The sequence below is a fragment of the Canis lupus genome, chromosome 15 (genome assembly GCF_003254725.2).
Source record: "Canis lupus dingo isolate Sandy chromosome 15, ASM325472v2, whole genome shotgun sequence".
Lineage (NCBI taxonomy): Eukaryota > Metazoa > Chordata > Mammalia > Carnivora > Canidae > Canis > Canis lupus.
This window is the reverse complement of record NC_064257.1, coordinates 14,049,892-14,060,895: the sequence shown is the minus strand read 5'-3', so window position 1 is coordinate 14,060,895 and position 11,004 is coordinate 14,049,892. Positions and strand designations below refer to the sequence as shown.

The 11,004-nt window shown below is 45.6% G+C and overlaps 1 long non-coding RNA gene across 1 annotated transcript; it reads right to left on the bottom strand.

Annotated features, from left to right (window-relative positions):
- Positions 1-6,341: 6,341 nt before the first annotated feature.
- LOC118350803 (uncharacterized) lies at positions 6,342-9,571 on the bottom strand. The gene is made up of 3 exons (XR_007402489.1): positions 9,270-9,571; positions 8,796-8,927; positions 6,342-6,873 (listed from the first exon to the last, which is right to left on the bottom strand). It is a non-coding gene; the product is annotated as an uncharacterized LOC118350803 (long non-coding RNA).
- Between the last annotated feature and the right edge of the window lie 1,433 nt (positions 9,572-11,004).

Genomic DNA, 11,004 nt, shown 5'->3' with positions numbered 1-11,004 from the left:
TATTATATGGCTGTCGAATGAAGCACAGTGTTACATAATGATATGGATGAATCTTTATAATTAAATATTAAATAAAAAAAAGTTCAATCCCAAAAGATTAAATGTAGCAATGATGCCCTCTAAAAAAAGAAAACAAAAATTTATTATTTACATACAATATAATTGATCAATTTTATTTTTTTTATTTTTTTAAAGATTTATTTATTTATTTATGATAGACTTAGAGAGAGAGAGAGAGAGGCAGAGACACAGGCAGAGGGAGAAGCAGGCTCCATGCTGGGAGCCTGACGTGGGACTCGATCCCGGGACTCCAGGATCGCGCCCTGGGCCAAAGGCAGGCGCCAAACCGCTGAGCCACCCAGGGATTCCCTAATTGATCAATTTTAAATGGATTAATGAATTTTGATAATTATACATAATAACAATCACCATAAAGTATAGAAAGTAATTCTCTCTCTCTCTTTTTTTTTTAAGATTTTACTTATTTATTCATGAGAGACACAGAGAGAGGGAGACAGAGAGAGGGGCAGAGACACAGGCAGAGGGAAAAGCAGGGAGCCTGGCGTGGGACTCGATCCCGGGACTCCAAGACCATGCCCTGGGCGGAAGGCAGGTGCTAAACTGCTGAGCCACCCAGGGATCTCCAATAATTCTATCTTCTAAAAACCTTCCTCGTGCTCCTTTGTACTCAATCCCTTTCCCCCCACCCATTCTTGGTCCCAGGAAACCACTGATCTGCTTTCACTATAGTTTAGCCTATTCTAGAATTATTAATATGCCATTTAAAGTCTGAAGCTCGGGGTCCCTGAGAGGTTCAGCGGTTTGGCGCCTGCCTTCGGCCCAGGGCATGGTCCTGGAGACCCAGGATCGAGTCCCACATCGGGCTCCCTGCATGGAGTCTGCTTCTCCCTCTGCCTGTGTCTCTGCCTCTCTCTCGATCTGTGTCTCCCATGAATAAATAAATAAAATCTTTAAAAAAAAAAAAAGTCTGAAGCTCCCCTGATGACTCCCAGGGTCACTTTCTTTACTAATGGTTTATAACTGGCCTAACTGGTTATGGGTGTCTGGCTTGATTATATGGCCAGAGTAGCATAAAAACCTTTCCGTGAACTTCTAATTTGAGCTCCCTCAAAGCCAAGATTCCTTACACAGACCATGGTGATTCAAACCAAAGACAGAATGCTTTGTTCCACATCCTTGCTAATACTTGGTATTGTCAGTTTTAAACTATATTCCAGTTGGTATCTCTGAGCATCTCATTGTTTTAATTTGCATCTCTCTCATGTTATTAGAGTTAAATACAACTAAGAATTTAAAAACCTTTTTAAAGAACATATATGCAGTAAAACTACGTAAAAAGGATGGAAGGATTCTCACTGTGGGATTCAAGATAATGGTTCCCAGGTAAGGGGGATTGGTTGGAGCTGGAGGGAACATATTGTTAGATTAGGTTATTGTCAACTAAATTAGTAAAAAGCTATGCATTAAAGGATGTTGTACATGAAAAAAATGTATAATGAAAAAGGACTATGATTAATTCAATTTTGTGCATGTGATGATCAAAGAAATAGAGGAGGGGGTAGAGAATAAGGTCACAAAGTATAATAATGCCAAATGTGGCTTGATATGGGCTGTGGGAGGGGCTCTATCTAGAGACCTGGAAGCCTAGCAATGTGCCTCAGTCTTGCTTTGTGAGTTTCCCTTTCTGTGTGATATCCAACAACCCATCCTTGGCAGAGGACCAAGTGTTGGGGCAGCCATGGGTTACATTAGAGAGATGGCTTGGGTCTGTGGTCTTCACCTTGTGGGGGGCAGAGATAATAAATCTGAGAGATTGGTAAAAGCCTTGGCATTCTCAGGGGAAAATGCATTTTACACATAGTCTCAGGGGTTTGAGCATTCCCTGAAGACCATCCACAAACCCCAAGGTGAAAACTTTTAGGGAAATAACCAAAAACTTTGGGTTAGAAGGTCTCAGGATTTGAGAGTCTTTAGAGGAGGGCAAGGGGAATAACTCAAATCACTATTCTCTCTTCTGCCAACCTGCTCTTCCTTCCCATGTGCAGTCCTCACCTCCCAACACAGTGCTGCTAGGGGCCTGCTGCCCAAGCTGGGAACTGCTGCTACCCTTGATGCCTCACTCCTAACAGCAGTGGCAGTAATCACTACTGCTTGCTGAGCGGTTGTCTGTCCCAGGCTGATGCTAAGCCCTGTTTTATAGACATCATTCTTTCTTGTCCTCACAAAAACCCTGAGAGATAGATACTCTTTGTAGTTCCATTTTATAGGTAAGGAAACAAGCTTAGACCACTTGTCACTTTCAAAAAATTACACAATCTGAAAATTCTTTCTTGCTCTCTCTAAAGTAGACCGAATTATTCCTTCCTCTCTGCTTCCTCACATTCTGTATATCCTATGAATGTAGCACTTCCTATGTTTGTTTTTCTCCTCGGCCCATCCCCAGACTAGGAATTATTTGGGGTAGGAAGCTAGTATTCTTTGCAGCCCTAACCCCCAAGCGCCAATAACACGCTTGGTACCTAATGAGGTAGGCAGTATCTGTTGGGTGTGAGGTCCAATCCTATATGCTGGAGACAGTGGTGAACAAAACAGACAAGGGGGTTCTTCTCACAGGTTGTATAATCTAGTGGGTAAGCTAGACAAGTAACTACCAGTGAATTTCAACTAAGTGGAAAGTGAGCAGAGTACTGAGAAAAATGTGGAGTGCGTTCACCCAGGGGACCTAACCTAGCTGGGGGAAGAGAGGTTTAAACAGGCCTGAGGATGAGGAGGAGGGAGTTAAGGAGGCAGAAGGGGATGTGGGGCATGTTCAAGAGAACAAGGCATATGACTGTGAAGCTTGCTCTGTGAGGCAAGGGAGGGTATATTCCAGGACCTGAAAGTGGCCTAGTGTGCTGAAACAGAAGGGGATGGTTGTGGAACACGAGGTTAGAGAAGCAGGCCGAAGCCAACTGCACCCAGGCCTTGCAGGCCACTTGAAGGAGTGATGTTTTATCCTGAGTAATTGGAAGCCGTCATAGGATTTTTAAGCCAGAAAATGATCCGATCAGATTTCCTTGGGCCTCCCGCTGGGAATATATCAATAGTATTTGGTGAATGAGGAAATTAGATAACAGGCTGAACAAAGCTGCCTCTGAAAGTCAGTCCTCTCTTTCAGCTTGCTCAGGCTTCATCCCTCCGAGTATGAGAGTCGCTGAATGCAGGCAGCTCAGACTGCATTTTGAGATGACACATTAGGAGGTACATGGGCAGGTGGGGAGGGCCTGAGGAGGAGAGGAAACTGAAAATCTCAGCCTGGGAAGAGGAGTTGAGGGGATTGAGAGTATTAAGCCAGGAGAGAGGAACACCTGGGGAAGAGAGACGCCTTCCTCAGTAGAACTGTTCTGAGGCAGGGTGGGCAGAGGTGTGTTGAGTGTCCGCAGGGGTAGAGTTGGGCCAGTAGTAAGAAGTTGTGGTCCGGATTGCAGATCACCATAAGAAACCTTCAAACTGGGCAGCCCCGGTGGTGCAGCGGTTTAGCGCCGCCTGCAGCCTGGGGTGTGATCCTGGAGATCCAGGATCGAGTCCCACATCGGGCTCCTTGCATGGAGCCTGCTTCTCCCTCTGCCTGTGTCTATCTGTCTTTCTGTCTCTCTCTCTCTGTGTCTCTCATGAATAAATAAATCTTAAAAAAAAAAAAAACCTTAAAAAAAAATAAACCTTCAAACTAGTGTGTTCTTTTTTTTTTTCTCCCAGATTTTATTTTTAAGTAATCTCTGCATCCAGTATGGGGCTCCAACTCACAACCCCAAGATCATGAGTCGCACAGTCCACTGACTGAGCCAGCCAGGTGCCCTGAAGCTAGTATTTTCTGAACTATGGTTCACAAGCATGACTCATCAGTGGCCATGAAATCAGTTTTGCGGGTATGGTAGGCCATAGGACTTTTCATAGATTCCCAAGTTACTCATCCTCCCAGGCCCTGGGCAGAGTTGCCATCCCCACTCCCTCTGCAGTCAGGCATGGCCCTGTGACTTGCTTTATGTGATATTAGCAGAAATGGTGTTTTTCTTCTATATTTCTGGATGGAAGCTTTGAACGTGAGCATCAGATTCACTGTATCATACCCAACACAGGAACATTTGTTGAGATGGAATCTGCATCTGCTTGAGTGCCCAGGTGACCGTGCTAAGTGGAGCCCTCATGGACCTGCATGAGGCTTGTGGCAAGAGTGAAAAATAGCCATGGTTGTGTGAAGCCACGGAAAGTTTGTATCGTTACTGGAGTAGAACTTGGTCTGTCCTGACTGATGCAGCAGGCATAGTCAGCTATGAAAAACATTTATTTATTTATTTATTTATTTATTTATTTATTATTTATTTATTTATAAGATATTTTATTTATTCATGAGAGACACACAAAGAGAAAGAAAGGCAGAGGCACAGGCAGAGGGAGAAGCAGGCTCCATGCAGGGAGTTGGACATGGGACTCGATTCTGGATCTCCAGGATCATGCCCTGGGCTAAAGGCAGTGCTAAACCACTGAGCCACCCGGGCTGCCCACCTCCACGTTTTAAAGAGAGAATAGAAGAGAAAATATAAAAAAAAAAAAAAAAAAAAAAGAAGAAGAAGAGAAAATATCAGATGCATCCCAATCTGTAGTGATGGACAGCAGATCAGTGGTTGCCTAGGTGGGCTAAGGGGAGGACCAGATTGGGGTGCAAAGATAAAAAGAATAAATGGATTAAATATGAGGGGGGCTTGGATGGATCCATTATGATAATGTGCTATAAACTGAGGAATGTGATGGACTCAATCATCTGTACCCGAGGGAACAAAAGAAAGACTGGACCACAGGCAAAGGCGGGTAAAGGTGCTGGTGATGTGCATATCCTATGGAGCTGAGTAGGATAGTAGGATGGCCTCCTCTCGGGAGGCCTCTCCCCTGATCCAGAGGGCTGACTGGTCAGGAGAAGGGAGTGTGACCAAGAAGTGGGCAGTTCATTGGGACTCCTACAATATCAATGTCCCCCCCCTCCTTTTGGATCTATCATAGGGGACCAGAGTACAACTCCTTTCTGTTCCATTCCTACTAAGCCCTAATGCCCTTAGTGGTTGCTCTTCCCAGACTGGAGCACTTTATTTCCAGAGTATTCTCCAGACTCAAAGCTGGACTGTTACTTTATTTATTTGTTTGTTTGTTTATTTATTATTTTTTAAAAGATTTATTTATTCATTCATGAGAGAGAGAGAGAGAGAGGCAGAGATACAGGGAGAGGGAGAAGCAGGATCCATGCTGGAAGCCTGACGTGGGACTCGATCCCGGGACTCCAGGATCACGCCCTGGGCCAAAGGCAGGCGCAAAACCGCTGAGCCTCTCAGGGATCCCCTCTCTTATTTATTTAGTTTTGAAAAAGATTATTTATTTATTTATTCATGACACACACACACACACACACACACACAGAGGCAGAGACACAGGCAGAGGGAGAAGCAGGCTCCATGCAGGGAGCCCGATGTGGGACTCCATCCTCCGTCTCTAGGATCACACTCCTGGCTGGAGGTGTAGATAAACCACTATGCCACCAGGGCTGCCCCTCCTCTCTTATTTTAATGGAGAAGATAATTGTGAGCTTTATCTGCCTTCTGGAACCCGAGGCCTCTGAATTGGGTCTTTAGGGATGAATAGAAGTTTCCAGGCATTGTGTGTTCCAGGCAAGGGTGGTTAGAAGAAGAGTATGGAGGAACACTGGGCATTAGAGGTCAAGCGAATAGGGTCACCTGAGTGGCTCAGTGGTTGAGCATCTGCCTTTGGCTCAGGTCATGATCCCTGGGGTCCTGGGATCGAGTCCTGCATCGGGCTCCCCTCAGGGAACCTGCTTCTCCCTCTGCCTGTGTCTCTGCCTCTCTCTCTCTGTGTCTCTCATGAATAAATACAATCTTTTAAAAAAATTTAAAAAGAAGTCAAGGGAATAGTGTATCAAAGGCACAGGACAACACTGAGGACTAGTGTTTGAGGAAGGCTGAGAAGTTAGTTAGGACCCTTCTTCATACTTGTGCTCATCCCAACAGCCTACCAGAATCATGAGATACTGAGTTTTAGCCCTATCTGTGTTTACCCAACTACCAGAACCAAAAGTGGGCATCTGCTAGAACTGTGGGTTCTCTCTTGGATGCCCCAGTTTGTGAAGGAAGTTCCTTTTTTTTTAATTTTATAAATTTATTTTTTATTGGTGTTCAATTTGCCAACATATGGAATAACACCCAGTGCTCATCCCGTCAAGTGCCCCCCTCAGTGCCCGTCACCCAGTCACCCCCACCCCCCGCCCACCTCCCCTTCCACCATCCCTAGTTCATTTCCCAGAGTCTCTCATGTTCTGTCTCCCTTTCTGATATTTCCCACTCATTTTTTCTCCTTTCCCCTTTATTCCCTCTATTTTTTATATTCCCCAAATAAATGAGACCATATAATGTTTGTCCTTCTCCGATTGACTCATTTCACTCAGCATAATACCCTCCAGTTCCATCCACGTCGAAGCAAATGGTGGGTATTTTTCGCTTCTAATGGCTGAGGAATATTCCATTGTATACATAAACCACATTGTGAAGGAAGTTCTAAGCAGGTTGTTACCTGCTAGGGAAGAAGCCAGAGAGCTTGGTACTTGCCCGTCCAGACTGCCAGCACAGGGACATCAGAATCACTGCAGAGAACAGCTCTGCACCTGCAGTTTTCAAAGAGATTCACCGCGGTAGAGCCAGGAATCACACAGGTCCCAGCCCTGGAGAGCCAAGGGCAAGAGGCCAAGTGAGAGGAGGCCTCTTGGGGTTGTACTGAGGGTCAGCAGCAGGCAGCCCTGGAAGTTGTGGGGGGATCCTGGAAAGAGAGAAGGACTGGAGTCCCTTGAGGGAACCTTGGGTGGCAGATTTGTTTTAGATACAAAGAAACTAAATCCATCTCTAGTCAAAATTTCGAATGTCCCTCAAAGGGATACTGATCTGCTTTACAAAAGCCATCTTCACTTTGCAAAATGATTCCCCAGATGAGCTTTAACACAGATTTATGTTAGGATTTGACTTCCATGCAACCTACCAGGAATATGCTCTCTGTGGAATAAGAGGTAAATGTGTAATAATGGTCCACCAGTGCTTCTCAAGAAGGGATGCGTGTGCTTTTCCGCACGTCTGGCTTTCAAGAACTGCTTTGCCACCCACGAGGTGATGTCTCCCACGCCGTCTTGGAGAGAAGAGCTTATGGCATATGAGCTGACTCAACACTCATACTGATGTCACCAGATCCAAGTGAAAAATATGCAGCTTTCAGGATCAAAATAAAAATGTTTCCCTAGTAAAACTGCTACTGCTGTGGCTCATTTCTAGTCACATTATTTTATTATTTTATTTAATAAGGCCTTTGCTAGACATCAGGCACTGTTCTATACACTTTACTGACATTAACTCATTTAATTCTCATAACCACTGAGGTAGTACAATATCCCCATGTTACAGATAAGGAATCTTAGGGGCAGAATGGTGAGGAAACTTACCCCACAGTTTCAAATACATTTAGGAACGAGAAAGCAGAGCATGTATGAATGTCCAAATAGGGCATGGGCTACAGCAGGTTGAGGAACACAGATTTAAGGTGAGGTGTGGTTGATGTATTTCCAAGCTAACAAATAGGGACTTTTAATAACAGTTCTAAAGTCTCTATGTCTGGGCAGCCTGGGTGGCCTAGCGGTTAGTGCCGCCTTAGGACCAGGGCATGATCCTGGAGACCTGGGATCAGATTCTATGTCAGGCTCCCTGCATGGAGCCTGCTTCTCCCTCTGCCTGTGTCTCTGCCTTTCTCTGTGTCTCTCATGAACAAATAAAATCTTAAAAAAAAAAAAGTCTTGATATCTGTGTCAGCAGCGAGTCTCAAAGATCAGGTTAGACGGATGGTTGGACCCCTGCCCCCCCCCGCCCCAGACAAACACACTGGCTATATTAGCATTGAGCAAGTCTCTTGTTGTCATGTGGGCAATGGGGATCAGTTAGCTATTGCTTTGTGACAAATTAGCCTCAACAGTAGTGGTTTAAGCACCATTATTATTCTCTGAGCCTACTGGGGGACTGGTGGTTCTGCAGAGCTAAGCTGGTTTTGGTTAGACTCATTCGTGTATTTGCATGTGAGTGGCTCTGCTTATCTTGGCTGGGCCCTCTCCTCTGGGTTAAGGGCCTGAGCAGGGACGACTGGGCTGAGTAGGTTCCTTCACATATGGTCTCATCCTCTGGCAGTCTGGCTTGCCATGACTTGTTCTCATGGTAGTGGCAGGCTTCCAGGAAAGGGAAAGAAAATACTCTTGCAGCCTAGGCTCAGAACTAGCACAGCATGCCTTGCACTGCACTCTGTTAAAGCAAGCCCCAAAAGTCAGCCCAGGCTTACAAGGGCGAGAAAATAGATTACACCCCCTGACGGGAGGAGCTATAAAGTTATTTTACAAAAAGCATAGAGCTAGAAAGGGGTGGAGTATTGGGGTCATTTATGTAATCATCTTACCATGGGAGACAGACTTCCCTAACCCAGAGGACAGTGTAGGGGTTGGGGGGTCTTTAAGGTGGTAAGGAGGCTCAGACAACTGAGGTCAAAGACAATGCTTTTAAAATTATAAAGCACCTCACAAGTAATGCTTCAGAGTATGGTATCCTACCTGTGGGACTGTGAGTTCCTTGGAGCAGGGCTGTGTCCCTCTCCTGCCCACCCCTGAAGTACCGAGGAAAGGCTCAGATAAGCGAAAGGAAACAGAGAAAGGGCACCTGGGTGGCTCAGTGGTTGAGCATCTGCCTTTGGCTTGGGGTGGGGGGTGATCCCGGGATCCTGGGATCGAGTCCCGCATCGGGCTCCTTTCATGGAGCCTGCTTCTCCCTCTGCCTGTGTCTCTGCCTCATCTTAAAAAAAAGAAAAAAGAAAAAAGAAAGAAAAAAGAAAAAAGGAAATGGAGAAGCAGAGCAGTTGCTGGCAACAGGGGTACACTCTGTGTTCTCACCCCCAGAACAAAGATGGACTTTAAACCCTCTGGAATCTGAGAAACTCCCTTCCCTTCTACAAGCTCTCCTTGCCCTTCTTGCAACCCTGCTCCCACCACCCAGGGGACCTGGCAGGGTATTACCTGTCTTCCCAACCACGGAGGATACACAGGGATGACTTGCTGAAGGTCACCAATTAATGGGGGAGGACACCCTGCTCCTGCTCCAGGAGCCACCAGGACCTGCCTGAGAGATTGCTCTTACCTGGAACAACTCTCCCTGTACCACCTGAGTGCAGGTACATGCTGTTCTGGCTCACAGAATGGTATGGTGTTGATTAGTGGATGTTTTCTGGATAACACAGGTGGAGCCCTGGGAACCATCCCCCCTGGATCCTCGCATCTGCTCGCTCTTCCATTCTGTGGCCTCTGCCTCCCGCTCCTCCTCCACATTACTTTCTCCAGACACTGGTAGGCTTGCATCACATTTCTGGTTACTAATGAACTAATGTTTACTGAGCTCTTACAGTGGGCCGGGTGCTATTCTAACCTCTTGCCTTGATTACACTCATTTAATCTTTCCAGTTCTGTGAGGTAGTCACTAGTATTATCCCCCATTTTGCAGATAAGGAAACTGAGGCACAAGAGGTTAAAGTGACTTATTCAAGGTTTTTAAAAAATATTTTATTTATTTATTCATGAGAGACACACAGAGAGGGGCAGAGATACAGGCAGAGGGAGAAGCAGGCTCCCCATGGGGAGCCCTATGCGGCACTTGATCCCAGGACCCCAGGGGTTACGACTTGAGCCAAAAGCAGGTACTCAACCAACTGAGCCACTCAGGCATCCCTCAAGGTTACTTGGTAAGCAAGTGTCAAACTTAAGAGTTGAACTCAGGCAGTCTGGTTCCTGAGCTTGGGCTTCTCAGGCCAGAAAACCCTTCTCTGTAGGTCTCTATTTTTTTTAATGATAAATAATAATAATAATAATAATAATAATAATAATACAATGATTAACATGCATGGAACCCTTGCTATATGTTAGGTCCTGTTCTGTGTTATGTGCATTAACTCATTTTGATTCTTATAATACTAGAATTGAGGGAGAGGTTACCATTATTGTCCTCATTTTATAGGTAAGGAAGTGGGCACAGTCACACAACAGGGATGGGTTGCCAGACACGTTAACCTCAGAGCAGAGCTTTATGTATCTGTTCTATCTGCTTCCCCCAAGGGTTGTTTAGGCCAGGGCCCAGCATCCAAAGGCTCTTTGGGTTTATGCAGTATGATTGCTGCATTTCCACCAAAGTATATCTTTGTCTCTTGGTCTATGCATGTTTTTTCCTTCCCAACCAGACCTTGAGCTCCACAAGGCCACATCTGAGGTCTGGTACTTGCCTCCATTTCCCCAGCTCACAGCAAGAGTTTTATTAATTAGTAGCAGGAGTCAGTGGCAGTCTGTTGAATCAAACCACAGAACGTCAGAAGGTGAAGGGACCCTCTCTCAGAGGAATGAAGTGGCATCTACCTTGACCTGCACATTAGAATTGATCCAGGAGTTGCTATCTTGGCTTCCAGACCCCACCCAGATCCCCCAGATCTGTTCCATAAATTAAATCTTGGGATGCTTGGGATGCTCAGAGCGCCTGCCTTTGGCTCAGGACATGATCCCGGAGTCCCGGGATCGAGTCCTGCATCAGGCCCCCTGCATGGAGCCTGCTTCTCCCTCTGCCTGTGTCTCTGCCTCTCTCTCTCTCTCTCTCTCTCTCTCTGTCTCTCATGGATAAATAAAATCTTTAAAAAAATAAATTAAATCTTGTTTAATATGCCCCCAGGAAGCTACTACTTAGAGCAACCATCATCACAGCAAAGAAATACAAGTGAGTATTTTGTCAATGGTGCTCCTAAATTAACAAATTTTGGCCCAACTCACAGCAGGTTACAAACTTCATGATTAAGCCTCAGAATGGCCATGGTGTCTCCACTTTAATCTTAAATTCT